A 22,241-nucleotide genomic window follows, 5' to 3' on the forward strand; every position below is an offset into this window, starting at 1 on the left:
TATTTATACAAGAACCAGGGTACAGGCTAGAGGCATGGGAGGGTGAGAGGATTCACCAGAGACAGAGTAGGGAAGAGAACAGGCAGCCTGATGAAATCCACTGCTGAGGGGAGCAGCAGGTGAGACAGCAGAGGTCTGCTGCGCCATGTGGGATTCTCGCCGGCCGGCTGGGATCGAACCCACACTGCAAAGGCTGTGGACAGCTTCATAGTGTGGCACTCAACTGCCTGCGCCACCAGGGAGGCCCCAGTGCTTGAATCTTATCATATACTCTACCCCAAACTACTCCACTCATTCCTTCCACAGAAAGTAAGAGCATCCAACATGTGGCCAGAAGCACAAAAGGGCCAGAGTTACAGCAGTAGGGAGCAGAGTCCTCCCCCAGCCTCATGGAGCTTCCAATCTTCTAGAAAGTAGACAAATGACTACCCATGGAATTATTTAATTATGCTTGTAATACATGCTACAATGGGGAGGAAAGGACGGCATCAAGATTCTGTACATCAAGGATCTGTACAGGGGCGTGGGGACCAAGGACCGTGAGCTGGAGCTCACCATGGCTTTGGAGACTGACTGGCTTTGGTCTGAATCCTGGCTCTCTAACCTTGCGAGACTGTGACTCGGGAAAGTGCTGGGAGCTCTGAGTCTCTCATTCATTTGAGTAATGGGATAACCAGGCACCTGTCCCCTGAGAGCAAGAAAATACACAGAAAATACTTTGCCTATTGAGTCCCCCAAGAAATGACTCAATAATTGACCATTATTATTCCAGACTGCCTTACTTACCCATACTTCAAGTCCCCAGCATCCCCCTGAATTTCTCTATACCCACAGAATTGCCAGCTAATGCAGCTGAGGCCACACCTCCAGCTCCTTTCCTGCGCCTTCTCCGGGCTCCCACTGTGCCCTCTAAGGAGGGGAAAGATCAGATGCAAAAGACAGTGACATGGGCAAGCCCCTGGGGCAGCCTAGTTTTAATCTCAGTTATTTCAATTTGCAGTTCTCTGGTCTGGAGCGTGGACGGCTTTCATCTGGATCCAAAGAGCATGCTCTTTGACTTCCGTGGGCCACACCTGATCAGGGCCACACTCATGCCCTGATGCCAGCTGCCACTGAGCAGCCTGAGATCCTCCCAACAACTCCGTTTATTTCCATTACTACCTGCTCTCTTTCCCAGGAGCCACCAGCAACCAAGGGCTCCTCTCTCTCTTGTCTGCAATGTTCCAGCCAAAGCCTTGAGATTTTAGCCTGGCTTTGCTCCCACATGCCCCATTGCAAACTTCCTGCTAAACTCTTATATTGCAACAAGGAAGATCCCTGGAAAGTCAGAGTAAATATTCTAATGGGCACAACTGTAATGGACTCCACTGTATTCTAGACCTGAGCTGAGCAGGCACAGGCAGGCAGTGCAACCTCCAACAGCTTTACCAGCCTGAATAGATCAGTGGGAACAATCTCAGGTTCCCCCAGCGCAAACACTCTGGGAGCCTAGAAGCAGGTACAGATTTTATGCAATTTTTAGATCTATGGTCCCATGGGTGATTTGGGGCCAAGGACTATTAATACCTCAACACCAAAAATGCTCATGCCAGAGTCTCTTCAGTCTTTGCAGCTGGTGGCTCTGGAAAGCACCAGTTACAGTCAGCCAAGGATTTGTGATAATTGAGAATGTAAGAATAATGGGTAACACATGCCAGCTACTAAGCTAAGGTTTACCTGCAATAACTTCCATAACAGCATTTTTACAGAAGAAGAAAGAGGACCTTATTCAGCATGGTTCCATATTTCCTCACCCCCACACCCAGCTATGCAGGGGACATGTTTTTAAAACCAACTGGCAGCTTCTAGCTACATTTGTAATGTATACAAAATTGGAAATTACTGCTTTAATTTACTAAATACTTAACTGTTTTAAAAGAAGAATTGTGTGTGTGTGTGTGTCAAAGCAGCATACTGTTCTTGTTCTTAGTTATGCACACCAAGGAAATGACGAATTGGTGGCCTCTAAGCCACGTAACCAATAGACTATACAGTCCCTTATGACAAAATAAGACCAATTGAGTAATGTGAAATTCTAGTATCTGTGGACTTCAGCCATGCTTATTTTACCTGTAGCTTGTTCCTTAGAATTATAGCTAATTATTATTATAGTGAGCATTTCTGAGCACTTCCCCTGTGCCAGACCCTTACTCCAGCACACACGGCACCTCATTCTCTACCATGGCCGCTGGGCAGCAGTTATCAGTGCTCTCAGTTAGAGGGGGACAGGGAGGCACCCAGAGATCAGACAGCCTGAGATGACACAACTGGGATGTAACAACAGACTTGGGTACAACCCCAGGCTTTGTTTGTCTCTAGGATCAACGCTGTTATCACAGCGCTGGGAAAAACTCCACCTACCCGAATTTGAGTTCTTCTGAGGCTGAATGGACAATTTTTCTTCAGGCAGATTAGTACAAGAAAAGTGTAACAGGGTGGTCCCCAGGAAAGGGGGAGGTTCCCTGCCCCACCCAAGGGAGGGTGGAGCTGAGCAGGAAGAGGAGAAGCTGCAGAAGAGACTGAGGAAGGAAGCAGGATGGAGCCAGAAGGAGACCTGGAGGAGGCGCATGGAGCCTAGAGACACGTGAAGAAACTGCGCTTGTCTTTTGGTTGTGGACTGGGTGACACAGATGTGGGTGAGACCCATGGGGAAGGGACAATGGCAGCTTTTATCTTGATGTTGATTTTGCTCTTTTCCTTCTGGGCTTGTCCGGTTGTTTGTGACCCTTTGCTGTGGGTCCCCACTGGAAGATGCTTTAGACTTGTAGCAGGTTTTGGGGCCTTGTTCTGGGTCGATCCCATATGGATGGACTTTTACCCACGAGGGGACGGGTAACTTTGGGTGCTTCATTTAGAAACTAGACTCTTTGCCTTACCTGTATTGTTTCCTAGTTGCATTAAAAATCCTTCCCATTAGTCTCATGTGTTTTGTGTTGATGCGGCGGATGGCAGAACCCATGTAGAATAGGCAGGTTTGCGGGGTTTGGGCTGCCCCTCTCCCTGTCCTATAACAGATTTGGCGCCCAACGTGTCAAGACTTAGTAACTTGGATGGACAATTTACACAGTAAATTCTCAAGACTAATAGAGCAGACCAGAGCTACTTATCCTGTGTTTAGGGATCTGGGTGCTAAGAAGAGAGAGGGGGAGACATCAAATGACAGACAAGGAGAGGACAGTAAAGATGAGCTCCTCAGACAGAGGGGACACACTCACTGATAAACCAACACCTGGATGACACCCTCCAAATTACATTATTTCCAGGTCATAAAAGGGGAAGCAGTGACTTCTTAATCAACTAAGAAAAGGCAAAAGGACAAAAAGCTCCCAGGGGCCTCGCTGTTCTTAATGTAAAATAACCTACATTCTTTAAGTAACAGAATAGGCCTCCTGTGGCATACAGGGTGTCCGCTGACCTTCAATTCTCCGTGTCAAGGTCACACCTTTAGGAAGAGGCTATTCTGGGCATATGAGAAAGGTTTCTGACACTTTGGAGAGATCAACCCCACACTGTTCACCCACAGCATGCTGGGGTAAAAGAAGCTGACATACTTAAAACATCTGATCTAAAAATAAGAAGGGCTGTGGGCAGAAACCGCAAAGGGGGAAATCCATGAACTAACAGGATACTGTCATTTCAGCTCAAATCTTCCCTGGGTTCCCATGGAGAATGAAAGCCTCCACCCACAGAGAAGTGAAGGCCTGAAGGGGAGTCTGGAAGCCTCATTCAGAATCCACACAGGGTGGGTGGTGGGGGGTGGGGATTTGTGTCTCACCTCGAGGCTTTTCCTTTCTTCAGATTCATTTCTTCCCGATCCTGGGATCCTGGATCACCTACCCCAACAATGCTCGTGCACCCTGCTTCCAAAACCATCACCTGTCCTAGTGGATGATTTTTACTGACACCCTCTTTTCTTTGAGTCTCCTAACTAATAGGAATGCATATTAGGAATTTATAAACTTGTTTCAAAGACACCACAGGAATGGTATATAATTTTTCACACATTGCTTTGTCCTCTTCTAAGAAAAAATAAGCCTAGGGTGGAACAGAGTGAGTTAAAGGAAAGGTCTTAAGTGATAGCAATTGATTTTCTGTGAAGTCTTTTCTTAGAATGCCTTTTAGAGAACAGCAGGGGTCCCCCCTCACTTCCCAGGGGTTCTCAGATTCATTCTTTCCTCTTATCTTGCAATGCAGAGCTGGCATGGAGGTGTCAGCCACACAGGAAAGCTGTGAGGGCTCAGCCCCCACCTTCATTATCTATTGAGGGAGGACAGCACTCAGCTCTCCCAGAGCCGCCTGAAACAAGCTCTTATGCCACACGCCAGCAGCATTTAGTCAGACAATGTGGACATAATTACTGCCTTTACTCTGGTAGTTGGGGGGAAAAACTACCAATCAAAAGCCTTGTAATCTGGCTTCTGTATCAGGATGGGTTTCAGAGTCTCCTGCTACAGTGCGAAAGCCTCCTGAAGAATACAGCCCACATCACTAAGGATTTCTGAATCACCTTTGGAAAAAACAATGGGGAGGAACACTGCAAACTCCTTTCTTCCTAAGACAAGTTATCTGGCATTGTTCCATAGAGATACGGTACAGGCCACCTTGGTAATCGTAAGGTTTCTAGTAGTCACATTTAAAAAGGTAAAAAGAAATAACTAGATGATTAATAGGCTTGTTGGGGGGAGAGGATGTCCTGAATAAACTCCACAAACAGGTTTTATATCCTCCCTCCTGGACCCCAGACCAAAGAGATCCAACACACTAAGGACTACAAATCCCATAATGTCACCATCACCTTAGGGAGGGTTGCTGGGAACTGAGGATGGAGTTAAGCAGCCAGATTTGGTATAAAACCAGACATGTGTGCCTTGGGGGTGCTTGGTTTTTCACAGGCATTCAGCATGCCATTGGGGTTCCAGATCAGCAGAACTGGTAGTGTTAGGGGGAAAAGGGCTGTCCTATAACAGTAGGATGCATTCAATTTATCTCTCTGTTCTCCCTGAGTTATTCATTTCTTCATTTCCCCTTTTTGTAAAGAAACCCTTTATTACCCTTTTTGAGTGTACCTGTGGTTGAGTCTCATAAGTCCCTTTTAAGCATGTGGGTGAGGACCCACAGTCAGGCCAACCCCTTTCACATTGGGGTGTGTTTGACCCCATTACACCCATGGCTGAGCAGCCCAAAGTAACTTTCCTTGCGTTGTGCATTTGGTCTGCAGGACACGTGGCACCATCTTTCTGTCTCAATGTTTATCCCGAAACTAACACTTCTCACCAACTTTCTTGACAGCAGCCTGGTCCAAGCCACCACCCTCTCAACTCAGGATCCAGAAGACTCTTTACAATCCACGTAAAAAGAAGTATACCAGGAATTTTTTCAATAGCTAAAATATATTCATTGAGATTTCTTTCTCACATTCTCCACAGATAATTTACGGGCAGTTTTGTTTACTGTTTAGTGGTTTCGGTGCAGGAAAGTGCAGGACTAGTTCTTCACAAATTTTTGAAACTGATACAGTTTCTCTTCTTTACCTCCCCATCTTGTCTTCAACACTGCATCTCATCCCTTACTTTCTATCCCGTGTTTACTGAGCACTCATAAGCCAGGTAGCACGTGCACAGTGGAACACTGGAAATGCCCCCTCCTGTCACGGCTCAGTGCAGTCTCCATCAGGCCCACGGAAGCACTTGCAAGTGTGACTAGCACAACTGAGGGACTGAATTTTTAATTTTATTAATTTTCTTTTTTTTTTTAAATTCTTTTTTTTTTTTAACGATTTATTCATTTATTTATACAAGCGCTGGGTACAGTCAGAAGCGCGGGAGGGTGAGAGAATTCACCAGAGCCAGAGCAGGGAGCAGAGCAGGCAGAAGGACCGAAGTACACTGCTGAGGGGAGCAGCGGGCGGCAGGAGAGGTCTGCGCACCATGTGGGACCCTCCTCCAGTGGCCAGGGAGCAGCCCGGGATCGAACCGGCGCTGCAGAGGCTGCGGGCAGCTTCGCAGCCCAGAGCTCAACCGCTGCGCCACTGGCTCTGAACCCCATGGGTTCAGAGGCTACCCAAGTGGAAAGTGCAGCCCCATCCTTTAAAAAAAAAGTCTGTGTGCTCTTTGAGGAAAACTAAACTTTCTTTCCAAAGTGCCCCTATAATATCTTTTCTCTTATGAATTACCAAGAAAATCAGTGGTTAGTCAACCGTTATTTAGAATGTGGGAAAGTGCTATAGAAAGAGCTAACGAGATTCAAATTTCAGATTAAATGCGAAGTTTTAAATTAAAACTGAGAAATGATCGTAGTTGGGGGAAAGAGGCTGGAATGAGGGACACAGGTTTCCTCTCATCTTGTTTCCCTGTTCCACTTCTAAGAACAGCGATGATGCCTTCCTTGAGCATGGTGCCAGGCACCGTGCCAGCACTTTTATCAATACTCTCAGCAAGTCTCACTTATCTCACAAGTCCTGCTGGGAGGCCAGGTAAACTGTTGTCGCCTCCACTGCACAGGTGAGACTGTGTGGCCTCCCTGCACAACGAGCCTGGGCTGCTGAGGCTGCTGGTCCTGGAGCCTAACACCACCTCCCTGCATCCTCGCCTGCTCCTCTCCCAGCCCTGAGACTACAAGTATCTTTAAAGTAAATTGAAGCAAATGGAGACCATCTCTATCATCTTTGCTACTTTTACACAAAAGATTAAGTGGGTTAAGCCTGGGAATAAAGCCGAATTCGAAGTTACTCATTAAATGCTTTAGTTTATTTTTAAGAGACAGACAGACAGACAGACAGACAGACAACAGAGAGAAGATCATTAGGTGGTAAGGTTTTGGTCTTGCAATACGAACAGTTCTGCCCACTTGCTTTTCTCACCTCATTATGGTTCTGCAAAGGGGTACAGATCTCACCTAAGTCCTCAGTTTTATTCATCTCTTTGTGCAGACATGAAAATAATCACTCACCCATAGTTAACAGCAATGAAGAACGTCCCACCCTCAAGCACTCCCACCCTGCCATGGGCTTTCCGTCTGCACCCAGCAGGGGAGCCCCGGCGTTTTGTAATTACACATTAATGAAGAACAGAATCCTTCCTCGTTTTATTTTGCATTTCATTTCCAGAATAATTTGACGTGTGTGTGGAGAAGGGCGGGTGTGAGGAAATGTAAACAGTGCTCATTTATTACAGTTTTAATTTAGACCAGATCTTCCCCTAATCCAAATCTGAGCAGCACAGTTTATACCAATGAGCAGTAAACACTAATAAAGATCAGCTGCAGGACGGGGAAGGCCATTTCTGCTGGGCATGACTGCCAGTGAAAGACCAAACAAAAAAACTCCACTGCGTTCACAAGTTGCCACATATTTTTGACCTACATGAAGAAGCCATGTCAAATCTGGGTTTTCAGTTGCCAACTTCTATGAGGAATGTTCTTCCAACAACCTGGTTGACAACTTTGCCTCAAGTCCAGGGCCCTATTCCTGACTTTGTCATTACCAAAACTATAACCCTCCCAAATTCAAGTTCACTATTTGGATTTTTAGCTCCTTCCCTCTGGTTTCTGCATTCCACTTCTACTGCTACTATAGCAAACTACCATGAACTTACTGGCTTAAACAACACAAACTAATGTATTATAGTTCTGAGAGTCAGAAATCTGACATGAATCTAGCCAGGCTAAAGTCAAGATGGGGCAGAACTGTGTTCCTTTCTGGGAGCTCCATGTAGAACCCACTCCCTTGCCTCTTCCAGTTTTCAGAGGCTATCTGCATTCCTTGGCTCATGGCTTCTGACAACTTCAAAGCCATTTCAAAGTCTTTTTTCTTTCTTTCTTTCTTTTTTTTTTTGTGGGACCCTCGCCGGCGGCCGGGGAACAAACCGGCGCTGCAGAGGCTGCGGGCAGCCTCCCAGCCCAGTGCTAAACCGCTACGCCACCAGGAGAGGCCCTCAAAGTCCATTTTTAAGGACCCCATAACTACATTAGGCCACCCAGACAGCTCTGCTTTAAAGTCACTGGAAGAGCAATCCTAACTCCCCTGCCACATAATCTAACATATTCACAGGTTCTAGAGACTAGGATGTGGACATCATGGCACACAGAGGGCATTAGCCTGCCTACAACATCTCCCAATTCCAGCAATCCTTCCACCCCCTGGGGCCCAAACTCTTTGTTCCTACAACTTAGAACTTTCTGTCGCCTGGCTTCACGGCTTCTTTTCCCTCCTTATCCATCCTGAACTCCACACTCAATTATTATAATCATGTCTTTCATATACCTTCAACTACCTTGTAACTCCCTCCCACCCACTTCATTGTTCTTACTTGGCAAAACCCCAAAAAGCTGGGTTAAATCCAACTCTTTGTCAAATGTGCACCTGCATCCACACAGTTGAACAAAAAAACCTGAGCAAATACACAATCGGGTCTGACCATGCTGCTGCCCTCATGTCCCTGGTCGGTACATTCTCCCATTCACCTATAGGATAACTTCACACCTGTCTTCCCACTTCTGGCCCCACTGCCCCCATTCATTTAGCTAGTGACCATTATCATTGAGAAAAACAGAAGCAACCAGAAGGGATCTTCTACGGATATTCTCCATCACGTTAACCTCCCCACAAGCATGTGTTCCTGTGTTCCAGATGCCCGCCTGATACTCCATGAACTCTGTCCAAGGCCAGTCCTCTGCTGAATCACCCCATAGCACAAACACATGTGCTGTTTCTCTTACCTTGAAAACAAGAAACTCTCTCTCGACTTCCAGCCACCATCCCATGTGTCTGCTACTGTTTGGAGGAAAACTCCTCAGAACAGTTGCCTATATTGATCTCCTTATTGCTCTCAATTCTCTCGTAACCTTTTGCTGTCAGCCTTTTGACCCCACTGGACTGTCCTTGTCAAGGTTAGTAAATGACCACCATGCTGGTAAACCCATTGGTTAATTTCAGTCCTAACCTTACTTTATGTCCTGACTGCCAAACTGTCCTAGAAACGTTTTCCTCACTTGACTTACATGACTTTCTTGGTTTTTTCCCTCTGTCACTGACTACTTTTCAGTTGCTTTTGCTAGTTTCTCTTGGACTGAAGTATGAGATCAGTCCTTGGTCTTCTCTATCTACATTTTCTTCTTAGAGAGCTCACCCATTTTCATGGTCTTAAATATATCGCTGTTGTGATGATGCTCAAATGTACATATCCAAACCTAACACCTCTCCTGACCCCAGACTCACATCCAGTTATGTACTTGATGCTGGTGTTTGGTCTGATAGACATCTCAAAACTCAACATGTTCAAAACTGGCTAAAGATCTTTTCTTCCAAACTTGATCTATTTGCACTCTCCACATGTCAGTTTATGCATATTTACTTTCTTGTTGCTTAGGCTAAAAACCTTGCATTCATTCTTGATTTGCTTTTTCCTTATAATTTTATCAAATCCACCGCATATCCTTGACTTTACTTTCAATGGATACCCAAACTCTGTCCACTTTTTACCACCAGCTCCTCTGCTACCATCCTGGTCCAAGCCCAGATCATCGGGCCTCAAGTATTACAGTAACCCTCTAGCTGGTCCGCCTGCCTCCAACACCGTCTTTACCCCTAGTCTAGTAAACATGGCAGCCACAGTAATCCTTGTAAAATGTAAGTCAAAAGTCATGTCCCTTCTATACTCAGCAATTTCCCACTTAGAAAAAAATCCTAGAAGTTCTGATCCCCACTTCTTTCCCACTATTCCCTCTGCCCTCTCCACTCCAACTTTATCAGCCTCCTCAGAGTTGCTGCTTTTATTGACCCACTGGGCTCACTATTACCTTGGGGCTTTGCACTTGCTATTCACTTTTCCTGGTCTAGCCCACCCTCCCCCTCCACCTCCTGTAACTATGTGACTTGCTCCCTTGTTAAAATCATTTCCCCGAGGAATCTTACTGGTCATTCAATTCAAATCACGTCCATCACCTCCTACCCTACTTTGCTACCTGAATTTTCTTCATAGGATTTACAGTTTTTGAAAAGATGACAAAACATTTATCTTGCATATTTTCTGTCTCTGTTCACTGGACTGGAAGCACCATGAGGTGAGGGAATTTTCTGTTTTGCTCACTCCTGTCTACTCAGTGTCTGGCACGTAATAAGTGTTAAAATATATTAATTGGACATGATTGAATGTGAGTTTCTTTTATTTTTTAAATATCATTTTATTAGAAGGTGGGTTTTTTTTTAATTCAGGAAATTTTAACCTTTTACATACCTAGATGTATTATTCTCACTGCTTAAAAAAGTTAAAGGGATATAGTAAATGTTGTTTATTACCTATAACCATTACCTACAGCCATTCTCCTGCCTCCTACCACCCTCGCCCCATCTGTCTCTTGCTGATGTAATTCTGGTTGTGCTTGTGATGACAGTGCCCAAAGCTCCAGGAGCTGAACCACAAGTCTAGACCTTTACAGCAACTCTAGAAACTCAGTGTTCCAGTCCCTTTGCACCTACAGGTGGCTGTGTGCACTCATTAAACGTGAGGAAGTCAGCTGGAGGACATCTGGAAGACTATCCTCTCTGATAAAATGAGAGCTTTTTGCATTCTTTCTTCTCCTGCTTAGAATGTTTGGGGAAGTACTGTTTGGAGCTGGAACAGCAATTTGCAACTGTGAGCTGACAAACCTAAAAGCATGCCTTCATTTTGAGGGGGCAACTGAGTTACCTACTGTCAGACTTGCAATTCTGGGAAATGCTTAAATACCTTATTGTCTTAAACCTCGCTTGTCATGCACTCTGCCTTTTCTTTTTAGCCAAAAGAGATACAGGCCTAGGTGAATCGCCAGGTGAACATGACATCAAAGAACACTCTACCTGACTGTGTGTAGATTCACAAAAGTTGTCCAATGTCAGAGTCAGTGACCAGGCAAGCTTGTGGAAGTGAAGATTCCAGGGCTCCCGCTGCAGAGATTCGGATGCAGGAGGTATCCGCCCTGCTTCTAAATGAGATCTCTAATCCATTTGCCTTGCGCCGTCACCAGGGCCGAGGGTCTCGGCAAGACCTCGGTCACCTCTCCCCGGTCTGTGCCACAGCCGCCTCCCACACTTGCTTCCTTCTTCTCCATCCTAGACGTGCTTCCAGGGGGAAGCTTTTAAAGCCATAAATTGGATAGTGCTACTTCTGAAAGTATTTCAGGGACTCTGTCGAGGTCTCTACTTGGCCTGCAAGCTCCAGAGCCCGCTGGTCTCTCCTCTCCTGCACAGCCTCACCTCTCTCCTCTCTCCTCCTGGCCTCGCTCTAGCCAGTCTCACATTCTTGCAGCTTTCTTAATGTCCTTTCCTATCCCTGCTTGAACCGTCTTCATCTGTTTGTCACCACAGCCCTCAGGCAAGCCACCCCTCTCTGTCCATGCCATCTGTATTTGGCATTCCTGGGCTCTACACTGCTCCTTCGAAGAACGTGCCAATGTGACTGTCTCTGCAGCATTTATCCTGCTCCACTGTGAGCTCCGTGAGGGCAGAGCTCTTATCTGTCTGGTTGACCACTGGATGCTCAGCACCAGACACATGCCAAGTTCTTAACACTAAGAAATGAGTGCACCTGACTTTATCACTGTCTAATCTTACTTTCACCAACTCTTCAAGGGAAATTTTTTCCCATCTACCAGAAGATTAAGGCTTTGAAGCTAGCTGTTGATGATTTCTGTTTATTGCTGTAGGACACTGCATTCTTCCAGGTTCCCTGAAAATAGGGACTAGGTACACATAAGTCATTTTCATTGATTCAAATATACAATACACTTCTACACCAATTCCTTTGAAATATCTCTAATAAGAATATGGTGGAAGGTTTTAGAAACATATCCTGTAAATAAATATTCCCTCTGGGCTTAGATTCTCAACAAAACAATAATCCCCAGTGGTTCTGAATCCCACTGAGATGCCCCGCGGAATCCCCAGCAGCACAAAGGTCAGGGTTGACACTTCCACCGGGCAGGGTTACCTCTAGAACTGCTCCAACCATTCTTCTTATGAGTCTAACTGTCCCTCTTCCAAGGCAGTATTCTCTCATGAAGGAGGTGGAGTTAGTGTGGGAGGTTGTAGATAATGAGGGAAAAGGTCTAAGGGATTCAGGGAGATTCAACCGACTCTTAAGGGGGACATGAGTGAGAAGGGGATCAGAGGCAAAATCTCTAGGAGCAAAATATACAATTTACAGAGATTTATTTATTTAGATATAGATTTACATAGAGATTTATTTATGATGTATAGAGATCTGGCTATTCAGTCTCTATGGGGTGCTGTAGCTGACATTAAAGCTTCCAGTCTTCAGCAATGGGAGGCACACTCCAGAGATACTATCAAGTTTGCACCCAGACCCCTGCAATCATGTAAAGATCCAGATAAAGGGAATCACAGAAATATTTTGTTTTCCCAGTGCATAAAAAGTTATAGTTATCCTATGCTATAGTTTATTAAGTATGCAATAGCATTACGTCTAAAAAAAAAATAATGCACATACCTTTGTTAGGAACACTAAGTCAGCACAGACTGTTGGGAAAGGCACCAATAGATTTGCTCCATGGAAGGCTGCCACAAACCTCCAATTGGTAAAATCCACAGTATTTGTGAAGCACAATAAATGGAGTATGCCAGTAATTGGGAACAGATTATGGATATAAATCAGCAGGTTCTCAATCAGGTCCAATTTTTCCCCCTGGGGGATATCTGACAAAGTTTAGAGCCATCTTGGGCTGTCATTAATTGGTGGGCAGGGCACTGGCATTTAATGGGTATAGGCCAAGGATGCTGCTAAATATCAACCCTGAGCAGGACAATTCCCTACAATAAAGAATTATCAACCTTTTTTGAAACCTTCCCATGAACATTCCAGAAATCACTAGAATATTCAAGTGAAAAACAAGTTGACCTTGTCTCCTTTTAGGAATAAGATAAAAATAAAATTTTCAAGAGCTAATACTTTAAGCACTTAAAGAATCAACTCTTCAAGGTTACTTTTCATCTTTAAAACATAATAATTAAGCAGCAAAACAGTGAGTTCTAAAATCTAAAGCAGCAAGACTACAGAAGGGGCCAAAAGCCAAGTGCTGACACTCTAATCACAGCTGCCAGCACTGAACTCAACTGAAGGTAAAGGTCACGGAGGTAAGTCGCCAGGAAAACAAAATCATTGCTCCCTGCTTTTTAAGAGGGAGAAAAATGAAACTATTCTAAATTTCCCATTATATCAAAAAGCTTTTAAAAAATTATGTTATTAAATTAAAAAAAAAAACCCTAATTTCTATAAACTTCATTTTTCCATGACAATAACTTCTGAAGTTACTGTGTATCTTAAAACCAGAGGGTCCTTGAGCAACTACTGCGTTTCTGATTGAACTCAGCCCAGGATCTGTTAGCTAGTTTCTTTTATAAAGAAATTACTACCTGGAAAGAAATGTTCTCAAATCCAATTTCCACAAAAGCCAGGAAAGTGGACTTTGGGAAAACACTATAATCTCCATTTAAAAGGTACCTCTTATAAGAAGCACCCAATATAACAGATGAAAGCCCTGACTGAATTAGTTTCAAAATAATATGAAATGTCTCTGTTTTTAGGGAAATAGTTCAAGATTTGGAGTGGGAAAACCTTAATTTCTGGCTTTGCCACTTACGAGCTACATGACCTTGAAGGAGATGAGGAGGAGTTTGTGAACTGAACTGTATGTCCCATAAATTCATCTGTGGAAGTGCTAACCCCCAATAGGATGATATTTGGAGGAGGGACTTTTGGGAGGTAATTTAGATGAGGTCATCAAGGCAAGGCCCACATGATGGAATTAGGGCCCTACAAGAAACACCAGAGATTTGCTTCTCTTCCTCCTCCTCTCCCCTCCCCACGTCTCCATGTGAGGACACAGCCACATGCCTGCAGCCATCAAGGGACCCTCAGTAGAACCAACTGTGCTGGCCCCTTTATGCCAGACTTACTGACTCCATAACTGGGAAGATTAATTTCTGTTGTTTAAGTCACCCAGTTGGGTATTCTGTTATGAAAACCCAAGCTAACTAATACACAGAGGTATTAACTTGAAGTTTTAGTTCTTCATTTGTAAAATAGAGACAATCATAGCTAAGTCATCAGTGTAATAATACATTCTGAGAGCTTTTCTTAGGCGGCAAAGCATAATACAAATGCAGGTTTCACGGGTGTTTATATAGCAATAGTTCACATCTGCAGGGTAGTTTACAGTTTATAATATGCTTTTGAACACTTTGATGGTGAAAGCAATTACATTAGGTATAGCAAGGAGATACTGTGCTCATCCTGTTGATGAGGAACTGGAAACCACAGCTAGAAATCAGATCTTCTGATAAGAAACCCAGTCATATTCCCGCTCTGCTCTTATAAGGAGTTATGCTCAACTTTCACAAGATACCAGAACAGGGTGATGAAGGCTCAGCCAGCAACAGAACCCTACACATCAGAAGAACTTTTCTCCCTGGCTGTTGCCCAGAGGTCCAGTGTGGCGGTTTTGCTTTTGTTTCTGGCAAGAAAGGGGAAGATACTTGGCTATAGGTTACAAGAAATCTGGGCAGGTGGGCAGGATGAGAAAACGTGACTATAATGGTGGTTAATAACACAGGTTCTCTGTTCTAACCTCAGGTTTGGCATTTGTGACCTATGGACTCTGGGGAATAGACAAAATGCTGCCCTACAAAAGTCAGCATATCTGGGGGAGATGAGACACGGATGGATCATGAAAGGAGGGGGCCAGGCCACTATTCTGGCCGGAAGGGTTTTGTAAAAGCAGATTTGTGCAGAAGGAATTCTTTGAGCGAGGCCACGTCCAGATCATGCAGGTCCAAACAAGAAGCCTTCACCCGTAGCAGAGCAGCACCGTTAAGGACTGTAAGCCTGGGTCAGCTCTGATCATGTGACTCTCGTCCTCCAAAGCCTTCAGTGGCCCCTCTAACTACATAACTCAACTCCGAAGCCCATAATGTCCCCTAAAGCACACAAATGTCCCCTTCCCAATTTTCTTTTGATTTACTTTTCTAACTGTCTCTTATGTTTCCCTTTCATGTTATTTGAACTCAAGCCAGACTACCATACTCAGCCACACACTCACTATGTTCTCTGGCACGCAGCAAAGTGTCTGCATGTTCAATGACAGAGCTCCAGTTTTTCCTCCCAAGTCTTGGGCTCTGAGTTCCCCAACTGGAAACGCCAGTGCAACTCACTGTTGTTTCCTCACATACATTTCTACTTCATTTAGGCGTAGCTCAAAGGCTTCCTTCTCCTCAGTCTGTTCTAACACAATCCCCTTAAAATTTTCAATACACCAAGGCACCATGATTTGGGGTAGCATGTGCTGAACCCCATCAAAATCATGTGGTAAGCACTATACAAGAGAGAGAAATTAATTTGTGTCTGGCTTTACAGCACAGAAGTAGCAATTACTTCTGACCAAAGTAGAAGGGGTAGCAGCAGGGGATTTAGAAGGACTTCACACAGGGAGAGAAATCCAGGTTGGATCTTGAACAAGTAAAGATTCAAGAAACAAGCAAGTGGAAAGGGAGTGGAGTTTTATTTTTATTTATTTATTTTTGTGGGACCCTCGCCGGTGGCGGGGGAATGAACCAGCACTGCAGAGGCTGCAGGCAGCCTCGCAGCCCAGCACTCAACCGCTGCGCCACGAGGGGAGGCCCTGGAGTATTATTTTAATCAGAGAGAACATCAAAAATGACAGGGTGATGCCTCCCTGGCAGTGCAAGGGGTTAAGCACCGCACTGTGAAGCTATCCACAGCCTCTGCAGCACGAGTTTGATCCCCGGCCGGCCAGGGAGCCACCCGCATGGCGCAGCAGACCTCTCCTGACTCGCCCGCTGCTCCCCTCAGCAGTGTGTTTCAGTCAGTCCACCTGTTCTGTTTTCTGCTGTCTCTGGTGAATCCTTTCACCCCCCACATCTCTGACCTGTACCCCAGCTCTTGCATGCATATACAATCAAATCTTAAAAAAAAAAAAAAGAATGACAGTGTGAGCGTGAGAAAGTGCACAACATGTTTGGGGCATCCACTGGTGTGAGGTGGGGAGTTGTAAAGTGCCCAAGAGGGGGCAGACAGTCAACGGAGGCTAAAGCCCATGATGATCAGGCCAAGTGGGCGCAGGTGTGAAGCCTGCAGAAACAGAAGCAGCCCTCTGTCATTTCAGCCTGTCTTCTACTTAAGGAGGTCCTGACATGTCCTCCACATTAGGTCGCTCAAGAATGAGGGATTGAGAAGGAAAACTGGTCAAATGCTACACCTTGCCCCAGCTCAGCAGACAGTACCATGTCGCTCACAGAACCAGAAATAAATACCCAGCTGTAACAGAACAGAAACACAGGTTGCTCTTTCTTTTTTTCAAGTAAACAGACTCGCTTCACCTCACCTGAACTCACATTACATCTTATTCCAACCTGCTCACCAGAAATTGATCCAAGAATGTAGGAATTTACTGATAAGATGTCCAGTTGAAAGGAAAACTGAACTGTACACTCTTTTGTCCTTCTTTATCCTGATTTTTTTTTTTTTTTAAGAACACAAGAGCCATTTCTTTCCACAGAGAGATTCAACTTAGGTGTGTTTCTGCAGATAGTTTCTAAAATCAGTACCATAGACCATTCCTGGAGTTTAAACACTGTTGTTAAGCAGAAAGTTTCCAGGTCCTAATTTTTTACCTCCTGGAACTAATGGGGACCCAACAGTTTAAATCATAAAAATACCCAATGTTTTGTCTTTCATGGCATTGAAGAGACAAGACTTTACATACTTACTCTACATACAATAAAGAGCCATCATTAATGCTTCTAAATAAGTCATTTTGCTCAGCACACTCATAATGAATTACATTCACCCAGTGACCTGGTTCTGCGTCCTCTATTCCCCAGCGCACATGCAACAGTAAATGAACTCTGCTAATTAATCCTAGTGCCTTGTTGAGAAGAGACTTAGAATAATTAGAGGAAATTTGCCTTGTGAGTGAATTCAGAGCAGACCAGAGGAAAAGAGGTAGGCACTTGTTTCTCTTGCTCTAGACATCTGCAGAAGGCGACTTGGTTGAAGCTCCCCCGTCTAAAGAATGTCTCAGGCAGCAACTGAGGAAAGGACAGAGCCTGTGCCCAGGGCCCTTTCAGGCCCAGCCTTTCTGGGCTGAAATCCAACCACACTGTAAGCAAGACCAGCACAGCCACAGCCCCTCGGAGGTCCCGTCCTCAGGCTTGTTATTCCTCCTCCACCAGACCAGTTGGCTGCCCAGTGAGTGAAAGCAGGAAATTCTCATTCTCCTCCCACTTTGCAGTTCAAATAATTACTCTGGCCTCTGAAATAACCTGTGGATCATTAATCCACGCTGGACTTTCCCCTGCCTTGGGGTGAAATGCCCAGTGGGATTCCAGCGGCAATGCCAGAAGAGGGAATTCATCGGATTCCCATTGACAGGTGCTCACTGCTAACAAGGGCTTGATTTTAAACCCCTAAACCTAAGGCAACTTTCCAATGACTCAGAAGCTGCCTGTACCATTCAAGCTGGGAGACTGGGGACCCCCTTTTGCCAAAGGGTGTTCGGTAATGATGGAGTTGAGATGGCTAGGCATTGGGGGCAGGGCAGGGCTATTCTTGGAAAAAGGGATCCCTCAAACAGGTTACTCTCTAGGTTATTGTACAAAAAGTCAATTTTTGTTTTTAAAAAAATCCAGTCCTTGTCATGGTAGCCCATGTGTTCCTCACAAGAGTCTTAGAATTTGAGATTTTTAAAACCCCTTTAGGATGACCTCATGTAAACAAGATGAGGAAACTGACACTCAGCAAGGATGCATGACTCACTGAAAGCTCTCTCACAGTCATCTCCAAGCCCTGGTCTAATCCTCTGGGGTCCAAATGGGCTGGTGAGAAGCAGGGCTATAGGGTTATCACAGCCCAGGTTTCCAGAGGTAATTGTCAAGTAATAGTGATTAATTAAGACATTGGGGTTTGGTCTTTTTGCTTTTACTTTTTAAACATCCTTGCTTATTTTTTTCACAGTATAGGATTTCTCTCCACGGGTGTGCAATTTTATTGTAATTTCTTTTTTTTTTCTTTTTTTTTTATACTAAATTTTATTGTTATATTCCCCATACAATTGCAGCCCCCCCATTCTGACCCCAATCCCTCTCCTCCCGCCCCCGCCCCCCTAAAAGTGTCTCTGGTTCATAGTTTTTTGTTGATTTTGATTTTCACTTTCTTATAGTTATTCATTTTCCTGGTCCCTTATTTAAGTTTTCTAGATTCCTGCTATGAGTGAGACCATCCGGTATTTTTCTTTTTCTATTGTAATTTCCATGCAAGATACTGTAATGCCTTTCAAGGAAATTACAGACTTAAACATGGAGATTAAACCTCTGTCCTGCTGACTGTGATGAGAGGTTCCAGCTAACTCACCTAGATATGGAATAGTTGCTCAAAATAAACTTTTTAAAATAAACAATTGAGATTTGGAGATCATCCATTCCTGCTGCATCCCCTAACACCTTGCTAAGTATATTCTGGTGTAAAGATGTGCCCAGAACACCACCACAGTACCATTTCCCAAACTTGCCTGAGAGCGGAACATTTCTGAAGTATAATTTATTGACAAAAGATTAGAGTTCATGACATATAATGCCCACTTAGATTATTTTAGTGAAGACAGCAAACACAGATCACACACACCAGTTAATGGAGCCATTCACCGAATTTTGATTTACATGTCTTACTGTCTAAAAAAAAAAAATCATTTTTATGTCAGGAATGAAGAGATCAAGATCATTTATTTTATGTTTTCAAGTTAATTATGTTTCAACCCAAATGCCCAAAAATAGATGACTGGATCAAGAAGATGTGGTACCTATACACAATGGAATATTATTCAGCAATCAAAAAAGATAAACTCATGCCATTCATAGCAACGTGGATGGAACTAGAAGGAATTATGCTCAGTGAAATAAGCCAGAAGGAAAAAGAAAAATATCGGATGGTTTCACTTATAGTAGGAATATAGGGGAACCAAATAAGACATTAATGTAAAAAAATAATAACAGGACAAAACACAACAAAGCAAAAGTGGACAATTATACATCAGCGACATCCTGCAGGGGCGGAGGAGGGAGAGGGGTCAGAGGGAGGGAGGAAGGAGCACAGGGGACCGAGGTGATGGTGCACGGGTGCCCTGGGGAAGGAAACTCTATGGGGACTACACCTGAGGGGGTGGTGGGAAGCAAATATTGTTTAAAAATGAAAAATGATGTATAAAATAAAAAAAATAAAATTAAAAAAATGAAGTTAATTATGTTTCACCGAAATTTTTTTTATGAGGAAACATTGTTTTTGTCACTTTTTAAAAACAATGAGCCTGCCTAGTGTCAGAAACAATGTTGTTGATCAAGGACAGTGTCTAATCTATCCCTACATTTTGTTTTTACTTCATTATAATCTGAAAAAAAAATTAAGAGTGCCAGAAAAGGAAGAACAATGTGATCACTGTGCTTTGCTATATTTGGGGCTACTGAAACAGGTTTATCCAAATTTAATTGTTTCATCCTGAATCGCTTGCTTTCTTCTTTTTTTAAGAAAGCAAAATCTGGCGCTTTTCCACTTTGAAGCATTCACTTTTTGCTTCTTTAGATTAACAGTTTGTGAGATATCAAGACTGCTTTTTGTTTAAAACCTTTTTTTCCAAATCTCAGATCCACAGAGAACAAGTTTATGTAGTATGACAATTTCTACATACAGTCAGAAATACATATTATTACAAATAAATTTTTTCTTGATCACACAGCAACCTTTTAAAGTAGATTTTAGTATGTTCACAAGCTATGCAACCATCACCACTCATTTCAGAATATTTCTACCAGCCTGAAAAGAAACCTCATTCGCATTAGCAGTCACTCCCCACTTCTCACTCCCCCCAGTTCCTGGCAACCACAAACTGCCTTTCTGCCTTTATGCGTTTGCCTTTTCTGAACATTTCTTATCAACAGAATTACACAATATATGGTCTTTTATGTCTGGCTCCTTGGCATGTTTTCAAGGTTCATCTGTGCCGCCTTATGAATCAGTACCTTATTCCTTTATATGGCTGAATAATGGTCCATTGAGTGGAGGATATACATTTTATCAATGCATTAGTTGGGGTGTTTCTGCTTTGTGCTATTATGAATAATACTTCATAATAATATTATGAAGGATGCTGTATATAAGTGAGCATTTACAGACAAGTTTGTATGTAAGATATATTTTCAATACTCTTGGGCCAAATTTAAGTTTTAAGGAAAAAAATAGTTTTTTAAAAGAAATCTTGTAACACAGACTTCAGTAAATTCTGCCTTGCAGAAAATTATAGATATAACACTACTGGCAGAGGTCATGTCCCAAGCTTCCTTGTTTGATGCCTCTGCAGTTCTTTGGTCTACACCCTAAAATGTGTTGGTTTTTATCCAATAATATATGCCATATTATTCTTGGTGGTCAAAATTATGCAGAGAACAAGATGTCTGTTTCCTATTGTATCTTAGAGACATCAGTTAGTATTAGTCTGACCTGTCTAATTTTTTACCACCCTTGTGTTTTTAATTTTGGTTCCAGCCTAATTTTTCTGACTAAAACTACTAATTTTTAGAAACTAGTTGAACCCAATCACACTTAAATATTTTATTCTTAATTTCACTCTCTCCATTTGGCTTCTTAAAATGTACTAATATAGCCCATGTGAAGGGATTGCTGTTTGTTAACAGTGCATAAAGAATTCGTACTGAACCCTTCTCCCAGAGAAACGGGTGTCTCCAGCTTGGTAAGCAAGGAAAATCACTTAAGAGTTATTCATTCTATAAAAAGCCTGTTTCCAAATAATTTGCTGTTTTTTACTTACTAGTGTCTTCCAGCTATAACAATTTATTTGTAGAAACCCTACCATACTTTAAAAAGGTGATGGAAAAAGAACCTATCCGTTCTAATTGTGTGGAATCAATATACAACTCCATGTACATGGAGGTGGGTCTTACACAGTAGGGATGGCATTGCTCACTGAATGACACATACAATTTTCTAAAAAAAAAAAAAAAAAAAAAAAAAAAAGGTATTCTGGACCAAATCATTAGTTTAACCAATGATTATGTCTCTGATGACTTTCTCAGGTAGTCTAAGTTACACAACCTCAATCTCGGAGACTAAGTATATGTAACTTTCATCCCCATCTTTATTTATCTATTGAAATTTCATGTCCATAATAGTCATATCATGAATATAACTGTCTATTTCAATATGTAATTCTTTTATAATTATATCACAAATGATATGTACATTTATGATATATAATAGCATAACAAAATATATAATTATATGTTCAAATTATGTTATTTTTATACTATTTTTCATATTCATGATCATGTATATTCTTTGAGCCAACACTAATAGATAATATGTTCTACAGTTCTCAATACATATATCCATTTGTTATGACCACTTAGCCTAATGTATTCTGTATCTGCCAGCAAAGTAAGATATGAAAATCAGCTCAATGACAATTAGGGTCAAATGTTTAGAATATGAAAGGTGGACAATACTGAACAATTTCATTAGGTAACAGTTTTCTAATGCATCTAAGGCTGGATTGAAGAATTTATGCCCTTGTGTATTCTGGCCATGATAAGTTATGGTATTTATATAAAGTAAAAGAATTATAAACATAGGTCTTTAAAATCAAAGCTTTAAAGAACCTTCTGAAGTATGAATATGCCTCCTATCTTAGAGAAAAGGAAACCAAAATCAGAGAAGTACTAGCTTCCTCAAAACAACACACAAGCTTTTATTTATTTAATTTTTGTCTCTTAGTTGAATTCCCTGTTTTTGTAACCATAAATTTAGAAACTCAAGAATCTATCCTTGGGACTTGAGAATGGAATAATGAAAGCCTATCAAGCCAAAGATTTCTGGTTGTCCCCTAATAGCCATGCTCCATCCTTTCCATAATAAAGAAATCCACATTTTGGGTGGGCACATGGCTCCCCCCAGTGCAGTATCATCCCACAACAATCCCTGCAGCTAGAAATGGCATTGGAACAAGTTCTGGTCATGTAACCCAGTGAGATAAAACAAAAAGTATCCTGTGGCACTAATTAAACTAATCAATCAGTTTAGTAAAGTGGCAGGATACAAAATCAACGGGCAAAAATCAGTAGCCTTCTTATA

The sequence above is a fragment of the Talpa europaea genome (assembly GCF_964194135.1).
Source record: "Talpa europaea genome assembly, chromosome: 11".
Taxonomy (NCBI): Eukaryota; Metazoa; Chordata; class Mammalia; order Eulipotyphla; family Talpidae; genus Talpa; species Talpa europaea.